Here is an 18,199-nt window from a genome sequence, read left to right as displayed (position 1 = left end):
TCCAAATGAATCGATCACTAAATATATTATTTCTTTTCAATTTTTTCTTATTTAGGACATAATGAGCCGGGATAGTTTTTCATTTTCACTATTACTGATGACGGGAGGTTTAAGATTTTTTAATGTAAGAATCGTGGGGATGTAGCTCAGATGGTAGAGCGCACGCTTCGGATGTGGAAAGTACGGAGATCGATACCTTGCATCTCCAAATGAATCGATCACTAAATATATTATTTCTTTTCAATTTTTTCTTATTTAGGACATAATGAGCCGGGATAGTTTTTCATTTTCACTATTACTGATGACGAGATGTTTAGGACTTTGTGACATAAGAATTGTGGGGATATAGCTTAGATGGTAGAGCACTCGCTTTGCATGCAAGAGGTATGGGGATCAATACCTTGCATCTCTAGATTTTCTTCATTTTCACTATTATTGATGATGGGAACTTGAGGGTCTTATGATGCAAGAATTGTGGGATGTAGCTTATGATGGGAATTGTGGGATGTGGGATGTAGCTTATGATGGGAAAGTGGGATGTAGCTTATGATGGGAAAGTGGGATGTAGCTTATGATGGGAAAGTGGGATGTAGCTTATGGGAATTGTGGGATGTAGCTTATGATGGGAAAGTGGGATGTAGCTTATGATGGGAAAGTGGGATGTAGCTTATGGGAATTGTGGGATGTAGCTTATGATGGGAATTGTGGGATGTAGCTTATGATGGGAATTGTGGGATGTAGCTTATGATGGGAATTGTGGGATGTGGGATGTAGCTTACGATGGGAATTGTGGGATGTAGCTTACGATGGGAATTGTGGGATGTAGCTTACGATGGGAATTGTGGGATGTAGCTTATGATGGGAAATTTAGGGTTTTATGATGCAAGAATTGTGGGGATGTAGCTTATGATGGGAAATTTAGGGTTTTATGATGCAAGAATTGTGGGGATGTAGCTTATGATGGGAAATTTAGGGTTTTATGATGCAAGAATTGTGGGGATGTAGCTTATGATGAGAGAGGTATGGGGATGGATACCTTGCATCTCTAGATTTTCTTCATTTTCACTATTATTGATGATGGGAATTTGAGGGTTTTATGATGCAACAATTGTAGGGATGTAGCTTATGATGGGAAATTTAGGGTCTTATGATGCAAGAATTGTGGGATGTAGCTTATGATGGGAAATTTAGGGTTTTATGATGCAAGAATTATGGGGATGTAGCTTATGATGGGAAATTTAGGGTTTTATGATGCAAGAATTGTGGGGACGTAGCTTATGATGCGAGAGGTATGGGGATCGATACCCTGCATCTCTAGATTTTCTTCATTTTCACTATTATTGATGATGGGAATTTGAGGGTTTTATGATGCAACAATTGTGGGGATGTAGCTTATGATGGGAAATTTAGGGTCTTGTGATGCAAGAATGGTGGGATGTAGCTTATGATGGGAAATTTAGGGTTTTATGATGCAAGAATTGTGGGGATGTAGCTTAGATGGTAGAGCTCATTTAGCAGGTTAGAGGTAAGGGGATATCTCTCATCTCCAAAAGAAACTATTTGTTATTAATATTTTATTTCTATTCAACCTTTCCTTATTTATGACATAATTAGCGGAGATATTTTTTCATTTTCACTAGAATTGATGACGGGACATTTAGGGTTTTTTTATATAAGTATTGTGGGAATGTAGCTTAGATGGTAGATTGCTTGCTTAGCATGCAAGAGGTACGGGGATCGGATCGATACCCCATATCTCCAAAAGAAACTATTCGTTATTACTATTTTATTTCTATTCAATTTTTCCTTATTTATGACATAATGAATAGCGTTATTTTTTTATTTTCACTATTATTGATGACGAGATGTTTAGGATTTTGTGACGTAAGAATCTTGAGGATATAGCTTAGATGGTAGAGCGTTTGCATCCCATGTGAGAATTACTGGGATCGATACCATGCATCAACAAAGGAAACGATTACTAAAATCGTGGGATTGTAAGTAAAGAAAGCAATCTAGTAGTTATACTGCTACTTGTGAAGAGGGAATTTGATGAATTCCTCAAAAGATAAGAGCTTATGGAATGGCGGTAGCGTCCGATGCATATGACGGAACTTCTTCACAATTGCAATATCTGACCAATTTATATTATTGTCATTTATAGCTTCTATCACAATACTATAAAATTTGGGGTCAAAGCCTATATGGGACTGAAAAGACCATTCACCATAGCTTGTAAATTAAATTATATCTACCACCCCTGAAATTTTCCACAGCAAACCTTACAACAGCTTGCACTTCTTCATCATTGACATCCTTAATTGGAACTAGATTTTAAGGCAAATCTTCTCCACGACTCACTTTGGAACACTTTTATAGATAGTTTCAACAAACTTACTTTGCTTGTGAATACTTTGGAGTTCAATATTTATAGTTGGAGAACGCTATTCAAATTGATATGGTCGAATCTTACAACAAAGTCTAATTGAGCCTCACTCTATTAAGAGATAGCCTCGAATCAAATTCTTTAGTTTGGACAATGGTTGCATTGTTTTAGTCAAACAACCGAGACTAGTGTATTACCAATAGTATAAACATTTTGTACGTGTATTTTCTTACATATTAACAATCGTATACAAATAAAAATTAAATTTATGAGTAGAAGTTTGGATGGAGTTTTATTAAATACGTACTTCAATTATATCTAAAAATATATAAGATTTTTAGTTTTTATTTTTTTTATATACATTTAAGAGAACAAAACAAAGATTGAAGAAGATGTCATTCCTGCCATGTTTAATTTTTATTCTTTCTTATTTCTCGAAGATTAAAAAAAAAAAAAAGTTATCTTCTCTAAAATATGGCGGATTGCAAAAGAGGGGAAATTGGCTACATTCAAATTACACCTTCTCTTCTGGGGAGGTACGTTTGATATCCGAAAATGGCTGGCTCAGCAATAGTTGGACAAGTGGGGAATGCTGGGGTAACCCAGAAAAGTGTGCGTTGGGTAGAGCCTGATCTAAATGTTGGCTAGGTAAGCGTCCTGTAGTAAGAGGAGTAGTTCTGAACCCTGTAGACGAGAACCCCATGGTGGTGGTGAAGGGAGGGCCCCAATTGGTCGAAAAAGAAAGAATAGTAACTTGGTCCGGACGGAGCATCAACCATTATACCCACATGGGGCATACTATTTCTATTCATAAGGGCCCATTTGCCTATTTATATAACGGATCGCCTGGTAGGTCATAAATTGGTAGACCACTGGGTAGTTATTTGATTATTTTCTCTTTGAGTGAATTTTAAGTGAAACACATTCTCTACCCAAGTAATTGCAAGATGCAAGCTTCACACCAAGAGGAATCAAAGTCCCAAGTATCAACGTCCCTAAGTGTCAATTTTTATTCTCCATCTCAACATAAATTAAACTTATTTTCGTGAAGATATCTATTTATAAAAGCAAAATATCTTAGAGTCACAAAAAGAAAAATGAGATATAGATACGAGACATAAATATGATACCAAATAGATATGATAACTGTAAGGATTAGATTTGATCGAGTTATTTGGATTAGATTTTATCTAGTTATTTGAATTAGATTTGATTTAGTCATTCTTCAATTGGATGAGAGATTTCTCCCGATTCTTCTGATCTTTCCAGTTTTCTTTTTCTGTTCCTAACATTTTGGTATCAGAGTCATGCCCTAAACTAGTTAAAACTAGAAGCAGCAGTCTTCTACGTGTGTCAAAATAAAAGTATGTCGATGGAGAGTCCACTTGTGCAGTCTGCTGGAGGAAGGAGTCAAGGTCGTGGAAGCTTTAGAGGCATAGGAAGGGGACGAGGCAGACAAACCTTCAACAAGGCCATAGTGGAGTGCTATAACTGTCACAAGCTAGGACATTTTCAATGGGAATGTCAAAGCAATACCAGACGAGGCAGACAAACCTTCAACACCGCACGAAAAGAGAGAGAAGAGTTAGATAAAATGCTGGAAGAGAATAGAAGAAGGGTAGAAAAAGCACAGCGACGATTAGTTCTGGAGCTGCAGCGGAACGAAGAAGAACAATATTGTGAGCTCGAGTTGATTAAGAGACAAAAAGAGGAGGTAGCTCAGAGAACTAAGCTAGATGATAAGAGTTTGAGTTATGTTTTGCTGGGAGTTAGTGAAGAGTCAAAAGCTTACCGACTCTATGATATAGAAACGGCAGATGAAAATAAGAATATAGAAGCAGCAGATGAAAATACTGCAGAGGAAAATATTTCATCTGGCTCTTTGGTTTGCAAGCTCTCCTAGCTCGAATAAGGCAAGGAATAAGAGACCACCAGTCTGGATGAGAGACTATGAATAGAAGAAGTTTTTTTTTTGTAAAGAAGATGATGAAGCTCAGCCATGTTTACCCCTACTAAACCTGCAAACTTTGTAAACTTTAGAGAAGTATTGAAGAGTGAGAAATGGAGGCAAGCCAGGGATCTGGAGCAATAAACAGAAATGGCACATGGGAATTGATGAAGTTACCTGGTGGAAGTTTGGTATGAGGTCGTTGATATAAACTGATTACTATTCGTGTTCAGTTTAAGGGAGGGATTGTTAGGATTAGATTTGATTGAGTTATTTGGATTAGATTTGATCTAGTCATTTGAATTAGATTTGATTTAGTCATTCTTCAATTGGATGAGAGATTTCTCCCAATTCTTCTGATCTTACCGTTTTATTTTTCTGTTACTAATAGTAACATGTCATTCTTAAAAAATTAGGATACCGATGTGACAATGATACATTAATTAAAAAGAATTATTTCAAAAAATTTATCAATTTTATATTAGAAATAAATTCATATAAATAAGTTTATATATTTGTATACTTAAAAAAAAGCTTAATGTATATTTCACTCTCAAAATATATTCAAAGTCAAGTGTCTGATACGATGGATTATAAATTTGTAATGTATCCATTGTATTAACAAGTGTTCAGTACATGCCCAACACGTGTCAGATTAGTGAAACTAAGTTATTCTCATGCTCTCTTAACACCCATTTAAATTAGTTTGAAAACTAGCACGTCAAATATTATAATTGACTAACTACAACTTCAATTTTGTGCTTTAAGGATGGTTTTGACCCAAGAGAAATAAAATCTCATATCCTCTCTTGAAAACTAGCACGTCAAATATTATAATTGACTAGCAAAGATGGACATGAGAATGAGTTATTCTCATATGGAAAGAGATTTAACCTTAAGTTATATCTCATATCCTCTCTTAACCAATTATTTAGTTTTATTTAGTATGTTTTAGAAAGATACGTCCATCAATAGCAATAAAATAAAATAAAATAAAATAAATAGAATAGATTAAATTAGCCAAAAGTAATGACTAACATAATTTTAAAAAAAAAAAAGAAACATAAAGGATGAATTGATTAAATTGGCTAATTGCTAACATAATTAAAAAAAATGTAACAAAACACACCGAAGTAAGATTAGGAACACAAGTAAAAAAAAAAAAAAAAACACAAACAGCCAAAAAATCAAGATTTGGAAAGTGTTAAACTGTTTTGATATATAGACATTTCAAGACCTTACTCATGCAATTTTTCCATGAAATCTAACACTAGAGCATCATAAAATTTAGAGAAATGATTGAAATTGATGTCATGTTCATATAGGTTGACTTTAATACAAAAGACAATTCGAACTTTCTTAAGGATAAATTGGGGACACCAGCCTAAGCTAATCAGGTAGGTTGCCTTACTGTCCGTATGGGTATGTTTGATGTTGACTGTGCTCGTGTGTAATACCCGAATTTTTAGATAAATAAATAAAAAAATAAAAAAAAATAACAACATAGGGGCAAAAGGGTCATTTTGCCCCTACTCTTATCCAAGGGGTCTAGTTGTTTGGGCTCCAAGAAGAAAGAGAGAGAAAAGAAAAGAAAAAGTGAGAGAGAATGGGGAAAAGATAAAGAAGAGGAAGAGAAGATTAGGGTTTGAGGAAGGGGAGGAGATCGGATCAGAACCGACGCCGGAGAACAGAGTCCCAATCTAAACCATCGAATAGCTCGAGGGAAGGTGCTCTCACGAATCGCACCTTCCTACTTCGACAAAACGTTCAAGAACTTCAGGTTAGTCCACGAGTATCTACATTGAGAAGTCATCAAGATTTTCGTGTGCTAGCAACGTTTTGTGTTGATCCTTGGACTCTTACCCTCAGCAGCGCTATCTGGTTAAGTTCTGGAGTGAAGGCGGCCAAGATCGGCATTCGAATCGGAGTTTAAAGATAACGTGATTTTCGGTAAGAACTCGTGTTTTTCTCCGAATTTGAACTCAAATAATAAGATCTGTGATCATCAGAAAAATTTAAGAAAATTCTTTCCAAGGAGTAGAATATGAGGTCTACAAGTTTCGTGAAGAAAATTTAACGAATCGGATTACGGATTGGAAGATAAAAAAATCGGAAGAAAATAGATCGAAACGGGAAAGAGACCTGGAAAATGAAGACAGGAGAGAGGGTAGAGACCGCCACGCGTCGGTCGGCGTGCAGAGGAGAGCGGGGGAACCGGTGATCGACATGTGTAGATCACCGGCTGGTGAGGCGCGTCCTCACCCGGCAGCGGGCACGCGTCAGGCGCGCGGACCCAGCCGGCCCGACCCGCGCCGCACGCGAAGCGCCCAACCCGGCGCCTCTGACCCGCGCCTACGCGGGGGAGAAGTGCGTAGGGCACGCGCGCGTAGGAAGCGCGTGTAGTAACCTTCCAGGGCGCGTGTGTCACGCGTGGGGGCGCGTGAGGCACCGTTTTTCTTTCCGTTCGGTCTCTGTTTGTTTGTTTCCCGACCCGATTTTGATGCTGACCTTATTATTATGTGAATTAGGACCTGTGAAGAAAATTCCAGAATTGTTGGAATCGATTCCGTCAAGAAAACTCGAACTCGGGAAGGCACGCGTCGACCATGTAAGTAGCCATTTGGATTTCCACGAGCAGTACTTGTAGGAACCGCTAGGAACAAGCATGCATGCTACCACCTATGAAATTAGCTAGCCGGTCTTAGCATATTATTATAGAAACTGCGAATATGAGATGATTATGGAAAGCTAGATACAAGATGTGTATTAAATCTGTTTTGATTGGAACTCTGAAAATGTATGTATGCATGAGGAGGTTGGAAAACTTGTGAAATCTGCGCTCCGGGTAAAGATGGACGTTATCTTTCCGTTGAGCATGTTTGATAATTTTGCATGAACTGCTGCGTGTAAACTCTGTTGTATGATGATTGCTTGTATTATCTTTCTTGATGAGTAGGAAGAAATTATGAGCTTAGATTAGGATTCTTATGGCTAAATAAGCTAGACAAGACCCTAGATTGGGGGACCTCTAGAATACCGTGCAATTAGACCCGCAAAATGATTACCGGCGGAACCAAAACCCAGAATTCCAAACCCAATAGGTTTGTGACACCAGGCACGAGAATCCTAGAGAAACACGAATCTAAGTCTAAGGCACCAAGTTCCACCCTGGAAAGAATAATAGGTCACCACGGTAACTGTAGGTAGCCTGCTAGAGTTGAGCAGTGAAGATAGTGTCATCAGAACCTCCACTTCCCTCTCTCCTCCGATACCATACCGTCGAGACAGAGCTCCGGTACGGTGATCGTTGAGCTTTGTAGATCCGGATAGGGAAGTGTGACAGGTGCCCAGACCTAGTGGTGATAGCTAAGGGGTCTTCTGAACAGGACTCCTGGGCCTAGAAACCCGTCCCTGAGCGGGGGACGTGGAGCCACTTAGGATGACTTAGTAGCTGACCGGCACATAAGGGGTCGCACCCCGTTTTGTGGATGTATGGTCCCGTGTGAGGGTAGTCAGTTAACCTCCACGGATGATGTTCAGAGAGAGAGTCACGTATTCAGATCCAGCCATACGGTCCCCTCAGATTTGCTTACGAGGTCGCGCCTCACCTCAGGACACTGATCATTTCACTGCATAAGATGGGCAAGCCTTTTATGATACAGAAAAGAGAGTTGCAGCTTAGATCACTCTCCTTAGAAACCCGAGAAGGACCGTGGTTACCTACCAAGATAAGGATGCGAAAAGAGCCTACAAGTAGGCTGCTTACTGAGTATATTTTTATACTCACCCCTTTCTCCCTTTTTTTTTTTCAGGTACCAGTCGATAAGGGGAGGTGTTCGAGAGCTGTGCAGTCACAGAGGGGTGTCGTTCCGGAGCGTCAGTCCCTGGTCGGTCTTTTAGAGTCCTTTGTCCGTTTTCATATTTAGAGTCTTTTGTATTTTTCTTCATAATTGTATTTTCCATTTGAAATATTTGATTTTAATTTTGTATTTCCTTTTTACATTTGCAATTCCCTTTGTAATATTTTCGAAACAAATTTTCTCTCTTTTGTTTTAATTGAATGGTATTTTTATCCTTTTACTTTGTTTTTCTTTTCTTTTATTTTCTTTTTGTTTGTTTTCGATTTCGTCCTTTTAGTCACGAGTCCGATTCTTCGAAGCCTCGAAAATCGGGTCGTGACAGATTGGTATCAGAGCAGTCGGGTTTTGATTCTGTAGACTTTTTTCTAGGATAGAGAGTCGTACACCTCTGTGACTCGGCTTGACGACATACCTCGCCGCAACCAGGTACACTGTCTAACCTTGTTTAGTAGGTTATGATATGATGTAATGCCAGTAAGAACTTGATGTATGTTTTGGGTTAACGCTTTAGGGTGTTAAAAGTGAACATTCCCTCTGTATGTTGATGCTAGATTCGAGTTATTGTGAGGAGGCCGAGAGGGGTCATGTTTTAGTTTATTGGCCTTAGAAATGTACATGAGATTTTCTTTTTAAGGCCCAGTACGAGATGATATACCTATGACCCAGCCTCCCATGACCATAATTCTAGATGTCAAGCATGCCTCCGTGGAGATCACGTAGTAGGCCTAGACAACATAGAGTTGTCTTAACCACATAGTAGACCCAGACAACATCGTTCTTACAAGTAAGGGCAGCCATTGTAGGAATTAAGCACCCCTCAAGCAAACCATTTTCACAGTGAGTTTGGTTAAGTTGGAAGTCGAGAGATAAGATTCACCAAGAGAGAGAGCGAAACTATGGGGGCCATGGATTCAAGGTTGGTTGGAGTCTTCGTGATATAAGTTCAGGTTTATGGACTTCCATAAGTGAGATGTGCGCTTTTACGCCACTAATGAGTCATGGGGTGTAGGATATTCCTACTAAAGGATCACCCAATGAATGACAAGTTGCTTTGGACCTTGGTGGAGAGAACCAAGTCCAAAGGCAGCACGTGGTTATCAGAACTATAACATTGTGTTCTAACCTATCCTTTAGTCAGGGCATGTATACTCACAAGGTGAAGGACGTGGAACTGTCAAGGTAGTCCAACGAACCTCAGGGTTGAGAACAGAAAGAGAAGAGGCCAAACTATGGTCATGCCTTTACCGTCTGAAGGAAGAAAGTCCAGATGGGCTTTAAATAGAACCAACCCTTGTGTAGGTGATCCGGACTACAAAGAGTAGAACTCTAGTTTCATACACGAGTGTAATGCCAAACTTGTGAAGCATTCTTAGGTAGAGGAAGAACTTCCAAATAACGTGATTTTGGAAATTACCTGAAGGATAGTGAGATGGTGACTTGTAAACAGGTAAGGCTAGCAGAGACATGATATGTATTAGAGAAAACACTAGACGTAGCACCCTCGAAGTTCGAGGGAGGCTAGCTACCAAGCCAGAGTTTTCAGAGAGTTCCCTAGGATCCTGTACAAGAACTTGAAAGGTTCACGTGCTCGAAAAAGAGCCAGTGATGAGATATCACTATGAGAAAATGTGTGTAGTTCAGTCATAAAAGATACGACAGGGGTTAACCTAGGTGAACGTAGAGAACTTATGTAAGGATCTTTACTTCCAAAAGAACCCGTACTTAGCCCAGATGGGTATTAGTACTTAAGCGAGTCACGTTACAGGGCGTCTCGCTGAGCAAAAAGTTGGCTAAATGAGATGAAATTACTAAGCCATTTTGGAGAAGTAGTAAAGACTGCCTCGACAAGGTCGGGATATCGCCAGATGAGAACCAAAGGGGAAGACATACTTAAAAAAGCCTTTAGAAGCCGCTATGGACATTATGTGTTCATAGTCATGTCTTTTGGTTTAATTTAACGTTTCTGCAGTTTTATGGAACTGACGAACAGAGCGTTTAAGGAATTCCTAGACATCTTCGTGATTTGTTCGTTGATGACATTCTGGTGTGTTTTAAGTCTGAGGTAGAGTGTGAGGAACACCTGAGGAATGTTTTAACAATATTGAGAGCCCACCAGTTGTACGCTAAATTCACGAAGTGCGAATCCTAGCTGTAGGAGGTGGCCTTTCTTGGCCACTTAGTATCCAAGCAAGGGATAACGGTGGACCTCGCTAAGATTGAAGTAATTTTGAAATGGTCTAGACCAACCACTGTCACTGAAGTAAGGAGTGCTCTAGGTCTAGCAGGCTTTTATAAAAGGCTTGAACAAGATTTCCTAAGACCTCAGCAGTGTGACACAGTTGACCAAGAAGGGAAACTCTATGTTTGGACACTAGAGTGTGAACAAAGTTTTCTGAAACTGAGAACGAGGTTGGCCACTGCACCTGTAATTTTAAGTGCTTGATGGGTCAGGTGGACTTGTGGTTTACAGCGACGCCTTAGGAAAAAGGGTTAGGGCGTGTACTCATGCAAAAAGGGCAAAGTGATAGTCTACGCCTCTAGACAAATGAAAGAGTATGAGCGCGACTACCCCACCCACAGTCTGGAGATAGCAGCCGTGGTGTATGCATTGAGAACCTGGCGTCACCACCTGTAAGGCAAGAGAGTTTAGATGTATGCTGACCACAAGAGCCTTAGCATATGTTCACACAAAAAAGCGCTGAACATGAGATAACGGAGGTGGTTAGAACTAGTTAAGGACTATGATATTGAAATACTTTACCACCTAAGAAAAGCCTACCACCTAAGAAAAGCCAATGTAGTGGTAGCCTTGAGTAATAAGACAGCCCACACATCCGCCCTGATCACGAGACTGAGGTATTTATAGGACGTGATATAAAGGGCTAGAATAGAGGTCTTGGTTAGAGGCGTCACAGCTCAACTAGCGCAACTTTCAATTCAATCCACCCTCAAGAGACGTATCATCGAAGCTCAAAGAGCTGATACGCACCGCAGTAATATCTGGGGTCAACAGGAAACTGAGAGACCAGAGGGATACTCAGTTCCTTTAAAGAGAGATTGATGTGGTAGGACCGATTATGCGTACCTCGAGATGAGAAGATTCTACAGGAAATGATGACTGAGGCACACAACACGTCCTACACATTTCACCCTGGTAGTACTAAACGTATCAGGATTTAAAGTGTAGGTACTAGTGGCTAGGAATGAAGAAGGATGTAGTTTAGTATGTGAGTCGGTGTTTGATCTGTCAGCATGTAAGGGTCCCGAGACAATGAACAACAGGGTTGTTGCAACCGCTGAATATTCCAGCGTGGAAATGAGAGGAAATAAGTATGGATTTCATCTCAGGCCTACCGAAGGCTCGACGAGACTTCAACGTCATCTGGGCCATTGAAGACAAATTAACCATAGCAGCCCACTCTATTCCAGGTAAGCCACTTATTGAGTGGACCATGGGCCCAGTTGCACGGCAAGAAAGTGATCCGTTTGCACGGCATACACTGTCCATTGTGTCTGATAGGTATGCTAAGTTTACTTCTGACTAATGGAAAGGGTTACAGAAGAAGTTGGGAACACAACTCCTTTGGGTTACTTGACTATAGAACGTTGGGAACACAACTAAGAATTATAAATCTACTACAAAGACATTTGGTCTAAGTGGTATGATTTTCGTTTTTGGTGTGAGAGGTCTCAAGTTCGATTCTCAAAATGCCCCCAACAATATTATATCAAAATGAATTATGCAAGATAATATGATTTAAAATGTGGTTTTTAAACATTGAACCAATAAGATGAGAATACAAAATGAAACAAGGGCCGGACTTCAAAAAGAGCATTACTGTTGTCAAATAACCGATAAAGAAGTTTCAGAGAGCCATTCTCAGGGGCCGAAGTGCAAAGCCCCGTAGTCTATCCGTGGTCAGGAAGGCAGGCATGTTGTCCGCTGTCGTCACATAGGTCATCTGTCGTCACAATCCTTTTAAGAAAGATGCGCCCAAATAACCGAGGAAGAAGTTTCAGAGAGCCATAGGTTCGAATCCTGTCACCTTGATGTGGTATTCTAAGGGGCCGAAGTGCAAATCCCCAAAGCCTATCTGTGGTCAAGAAGGCAAGCGAACCACGCACACTGAAAAAAAAAAGATCTCCTTTTCTATCACACGTAGAATTGTCATTCTTTTGTCTTTTGAAACCCCTTACCTTATCGGTCATCAGGCAGGTTTTTGGTATCATATATCGAGATAATTATTATGAAAAATCTATTCCACTAGTGTGACTTAGATACCCTTTCTTTGTGGTATCAGCCATGCTATTTGAATAACCTGAAGTCATCATAGCCTCTCCACCGGTTCCGAAGACTCCTTCGGCATCAATGTGCTCCAATGAAAGAGATGAGACCCTTTCCTGAACCATAACCGAGCATAAAACGCCGAGGAGAAAGTTGAAAGCGAGCTCTTTTCGCGTATACGCAATCTCGAAACCCAATTAGCTCACGGACTGTCTCCTCAACCTTGGCGAGTATGAGTGCTTGGTAAGAGAGAATGTCGAATGAGAAAGACATTCGATTACGGCAACATTCGCAACTACCAAAGTGCACTAAACCTAGTAGAGATCTTCGACTTAACGACAATGAAACTTCAAGCCCATTTTATCAATCCGCTTTGTACCTTATTGTTGACCGAATCGGATGCACGCCAGGCCTAAATTCTCTCTCAGTCACCCGGAGACGAAAGGATGATCAGATCCGAAGTTTACGAATCGAAGAGAAAGTGGATCTGAGTTCTACACGCTTTCATTTTCAAAAGCTTCGCTTGCCTACAGTACTTTATTCAGGATGTGCAACAATACGGTCATCTCTCAGCCGTGTATAGAGAATTCCTTGATCGTTTCCTTGGCGGATAACACAAATGAAATCGTTTCCTTGACCGCCCATCTTATGAGTCCATTCTTGTCTTGTTGGTTTGTTGTACTATTCTATACCTCTCTCGATTGATAGATAGACGTTCGGGAGCTGGGAGGGCCTATCGTGAGGGAACTTTCCTTTTCACGATAGGCAAAGGTAAAACGGGAGCTGCATATATCCACGGTGATCAAGGCAGAGCGACTCCTTCTATAAAAGAGGTTGGTTTTATCGAAACTGTTAAATCCGCTTTCGTTAAAGAAAAAATAGTAGCTCTTGGTTTGGCCGATGTTGATTCGTATGACAATGCGGACTCGACTCAGGATGAGGATTTCGCTTTTCATACTGCTGCTATGAGCTGAAAGAGCTGGTAAGCTATCTCGCTAAACGAAAGGAAAAAGCACGTATGCGTTGACCTCTTTATGACCGGTTGCTTCCTCTTTTTGTTTAAACGTTTGGGGAAACCTGCTAAGCCCGCCTTTCTTACCAGGTGTGATTCAATCTTTCTACTCAAACTTTTCTATCGACCGACGAAAAAGGTAGGAGTACGACTACCTTTTCCTTTTCTTGCCCGAGCCAAGGGATCATTCAGTTTCTACCAAAAAGTTCGCTATCTATTAGTTGCCGTAATCGAATGTATTTCTCATTTCATGTTAGCTTCTCCAAGAGCTTCCAAGTCCGTAGTAGACAAAATCTTGGACTTCTATCGGACTTATAGCATTGCCTGGTGAGCTCGTCGTTGAGGGTGTGCCTTACAGGAGATCGAGCAACCTTTCTTTCCCTACCTGGTATGCTTTTCCGCTTATCGTGCAACTAGCCAACTAGCCAAAGAGAGAGGGAGAGGGATCATGTCAATCAATTTGTATGTGCATTTTGTTCGTCCTGTACTTGCTTGCTTAGCTTTCTTAACCAACATCTCTGGTTTCCCTCGAACCAAGAGGTCCTGCTTATCTATACCCAACAGTCACACTTTCAGTCGAAAGACTGATTTTTTTCATAAAGTAGGTTCATAGATCAAGAAAGAATGAAGTTGCTTACAGGGACGGTTATGCGATACGTCTTTTCATACTCGCCTTTTATTTAACCCTGCTATCAACCTAGCCATTCTCGTTTGTTGCTTTAAGGGGTCTCCCCACTGTAGATTACTCGGATTGGTTCTCGCGTCCCTGTGCCAAAAAGGATGGGCGAGTTTGATTTGAGTGTTCATTGATTGGGTGGATCCATTTGCTCTGGGGGGGGGGTGAGACGAGGTGTAGCGCAGTCTGGTCAACGCATCTGTTTTGGGTATGTTATCCGCTAAATGTTTTAGGAAATGGGGTACAAATTTTCTACATAAGTCATCTGTGGTCACAATCCTTTTAAGGAAGATGCTCCCAAATAATCGGTGAACAAAATAGCCTTTAAAGAAGTTTCAGAGAGCAAGAAGAGGCAGAACAGAGAATAGGAGTGAGTCGTGCAAGGAAGAAGGAACTAGTAGGTTTAATTTGGGTTCGTTTGAACTAAAAAACGAACCAAATTTTTTCAATCGAACCCAAATTCAAGACTCACTAGCCCATAGTCCATATGTGGTAAAAAAAACCTTCCGTGGCCCAACCCTTATTTGCAATCAGCATCCAACCATTTCTTTTTCAACCTACACGTATGCTCCAGGCCAAACTCACGTAACTAGTCAGAAGATGCGGCCCACAACTGAACGGAAGACAAGTGTCACAATCGCACTCTTGCAGTAGTGAGACAATGATTATGTGACATTTGTTCTAATCCAATGAACAAGTCAACCATGCAAAATTTAGACTGAACGAACAATAACAGTGTATGCTCGAATCACATTTAGAAGAAATATTTTAGAAAACGTGAGCGAGGAAATACGTTAAAAACAATTTCAAATAAAGCAATGTTATAAGCTAAAAGTGAAGAAACAACAACTGGTCACGTTCTCCTATAGTACATTTTGAGACATTTTAGTCCTGATGGGTGTAGATATGATTTTGAGGGCTAATCATACACCCCGTATTGGCACAACAATAATAGTAAAAGCCTATCTAAGTTGAAAGCAAGTAAAAGGTGTTTGGAATGAGCATGCCACCATGAACTACAAATCGTTTACAAGAATAGCTGAGACATCTAACATGCAGCCACAGGCAACATGCCTCGGCCAATCATGACCGGGACATCTGCCCTTACACAATTTGTCAATATCTCTATCAACCGGCTCTTCATAAACTCAACGTTGTAGGATGAGGCTGACTTTAGGTCTCCCGACGCACTTCTAGCTGATCTCAATATTGAGGAGTCTTTTCCAACCTACTAGGAGCTATTGAAAATCACTTGTCGGTTTATTAAGTCATCAAGTCTTCTCTGTTGGTGTTTATCCTACTTTCTTCGCTTGAAACAATTTCTTCTTTGCATGATGTCATACCACCTTCTTTTACTTGATGTTTTCTTGGTCGGAATAATAACGTTTCAAGTTACTGACGTGGACAACAGGGTTAGTCTGTATCGATAGGAGCAATTGGATCCTATATGATGTCTTCCTAATCTTGTGGATAACTTCGACTAGTCCATAGAATTTTCGCACCAGTCTTTGGTTCTTGTTGCTTTGAACTCAAAGTTGATCTGACCTTAACTTTAACGCACTTTAGTTTCATGTCTAGCGTGTTCAAGATAAAACATAATTATATTAATGATATTGAGCCTAGAGTCTATAAGAATTTAATGATCTTAAGAGAAATTCATGTTTTATTACAGGATACCAACTTTATTTATGGTACTAGGAGTTCAATAATCTAGATTTGCATCTGGTTAAGGAACAGTAAGATTTGAAAGTTTTGAATTCTAGACCAAATTTGTAACTAATTATTTCTTTTTATGACTAATTATAAATTAAGAGAAAAATATTTTTGTAAAGATAGATTTATCTCTAAAGCTTTTGTGACGAAATCATGTTCAGACTAGCAGTTTAAAGTTAGGAGATGCGGTCACAAGTGTGATTATTTTGGATGGGTTCGTAATAGAATTTATCATTGAGATGAGGGAGCCTTCAAAGGTTGTGCACTCACAGATGGGGTTGTTATGTAGCGTTAGTTTGTCGTTTGAGTTTTTTTGTATTTTTTTTTTTTTTTTTGTAATTGTATCCCAAAACCTTTTTTTTTTTGTTTGGATAAATTTGATCAACATCGTCTTATAATTTAATTTAATTTTATATTTTTATTTGTTTTCACTATCAATTTTAGTTTCTATTTGAGTTTGGAACCCTTAAAAGTGGTTGTGACAGATTGATATCAGAGCAGCCAGATTTTAAATTATATAGATTTTTTCTTAGGATAAAGAGTCGTATATCTCTATGACTCAGCTCGATGACACGTCTCTCCGCGACCAAGTAAGCAGTATATGATATGTTGTATAAGTAAAAGATGTATAAGTAATTTGTTACTTTTGAACTTAAAATGCTTATAATTCAATATATCTTTGTTATCAACAATAATTATCAAACGGTATATAATTTTGTCCAAGTAAGGTTGCTTCTCATTCCCTGTATGATATCATAACACAAAATCGAGCGGAAGGGTTAACGATAAAATGATAACAAAAACCCATTCGTCGAACTAACTATAAAGGAAGGGTTGGTTGGAAACCATGTCTATACTTCTTTGCTTTAATCACAGGTAACTAAAGATATATAAGTACAACAGAATATGGCATGGCCAGTCAAAACATAAAAAATTTCTTGCCATGTTATAGTTAATGAATATGGTATGCACAAAGATCCGATGTCACACTTCATGATTGGAGACCAATACAGTGAGCTATGGTCGTCCATAACGTCCTTTGGTCCAATTATGTCAAGCAAATGTTGTAGCAAGCAAAGAGTTTTTAATAAGTTTGCTATTGCAAAGAGCTCGGTTTAAGGCACAAATGTCTCTGATGTGAAAGGCGCACCAATTCAACGAGATTTAAGTAACCATGAATAAGACACATGATACAACTTGTAAACAAAACGATGTCCATGACTCTTGTTATTTTCTTCCACTACAAACCTTCTAGCCTCTTGCACTTTTTTGTCATTGACATCCTTAATTGAAATTAGAATTGAAGGAAACACTTCTCCACAACTCATTATGGAACACCTTTGATAGATAGTTTCAACAGATTTACTTTGCCGTGGAATACTTTAAAATTCGATATTTATAGTTGAACGCTACTTAAATTGATGAAGTGAAATTTTACAACAGATGTTAATAAATCGTTTGGCTATTAGAAGAGAGCTTGGAATTAAATTCTTTATAGTTGGGATAAAGGATGTTTTAGTCAAATTAAGTATACTTTTTAGTTTTAAAATAAATTAATTTTTTAGTTTAAAATAAATTGATTTTTTAGTGTTTAAAAAAAAAAGATAGATAGGGAGAAAATTCTTTATATTTAATTTTTTACGCTAATTAAATTTTACGCTAAGATAGATGGGGAGGTTAATAAATTTTACGCTAATTAAATTCTTTATATTTTTTTATTTTTTTATTTTTATTTTTATTTTTTTAAAAAAAGCTTCAAAACTACTAGTTAACTTTCAAAAGTGTTTAAAAAAAGATAGATAGGGAGAAAATTGAAGGTTATTTTAGGAGAAGGTTTTCAAGATCAGTATAAGATCCTAAAAACATAACAAGAAGTAATATCGTAGCTTAAGGTCGCCATTAAGAACCTACTAGTAGGCTACTTACTAAGTTTTACTCACTCCATGTTTATCAATTTTTTTTCAAGTAACTAAGAGTTGGTCGTGGATGAGAGCGGACTTTGGAGTGTGGGCCATGGACTAACCTCTGTTTTTAATCTAGTATTTTTTGTTCTTCTTTTAAGTCTGCTTCTTATTTTGTGCGTGCGGAGCCGAGACCAAGGCTGCAGCGCGCGTCTGCGTTGGGCCGAAACGCACAGGGCCCGCGTTCGTTCCGTGGGCTGGTCCAGAGGCGAAACGTGAACCCGACCCGTTTTCCTTCGTCTTCCTTACCCGAATCTCGCGAAAACCCTAATCGTCGCTGCGCCGCCAACGACGACGTCACAACCCCGATTCCGACGATGCGACGACACCCCTCGCCTATTCCGACCGACGCGCAACG

General features: G+C 39.3%; 1 long non-coding RNA gene across 1 annotated transcript; it reads left to right on the top strand.

The window, feature by feature from the left end:
* Positions 1–5,987: 5,987 nt before the first annotated feature.
* On the top strand, positions 5,988–7,110 carry LOC147790674 (uncharacterized). The gene is made up of 3 exons (XR_015422570.1): positions 5,988–6,114; positions 6,207–6,284; positions 6,863–7,110. It is a non-coding gene; the product is annotated as an uncharacterized LOC147790674 (long non-coding RNA).
* Positions 7,111–18,199: the final 11,089 nt, after the last annotated feature.

This window comes from Cucurbita pepo, chromosome 10 (assembly GCF_057944985.1).
Source record: "Cucurbita pepo subsp. pepo isolate OVF chromosome 10, ASM5794498v1, whole genome shotgun sequence".
In the NCBI taxonomy this organism is placed as follows: domain Eukaryota; kingdom Viridiplantae; phylum Streptophyta; class Magnoliopsida; order Cucurbitales; family Cucurbitaceae; genus Cucurbita; species Cucurbita pepo.
This window is presented reverse-complemented; position numbering and strand designations above follow the sequence as displayed.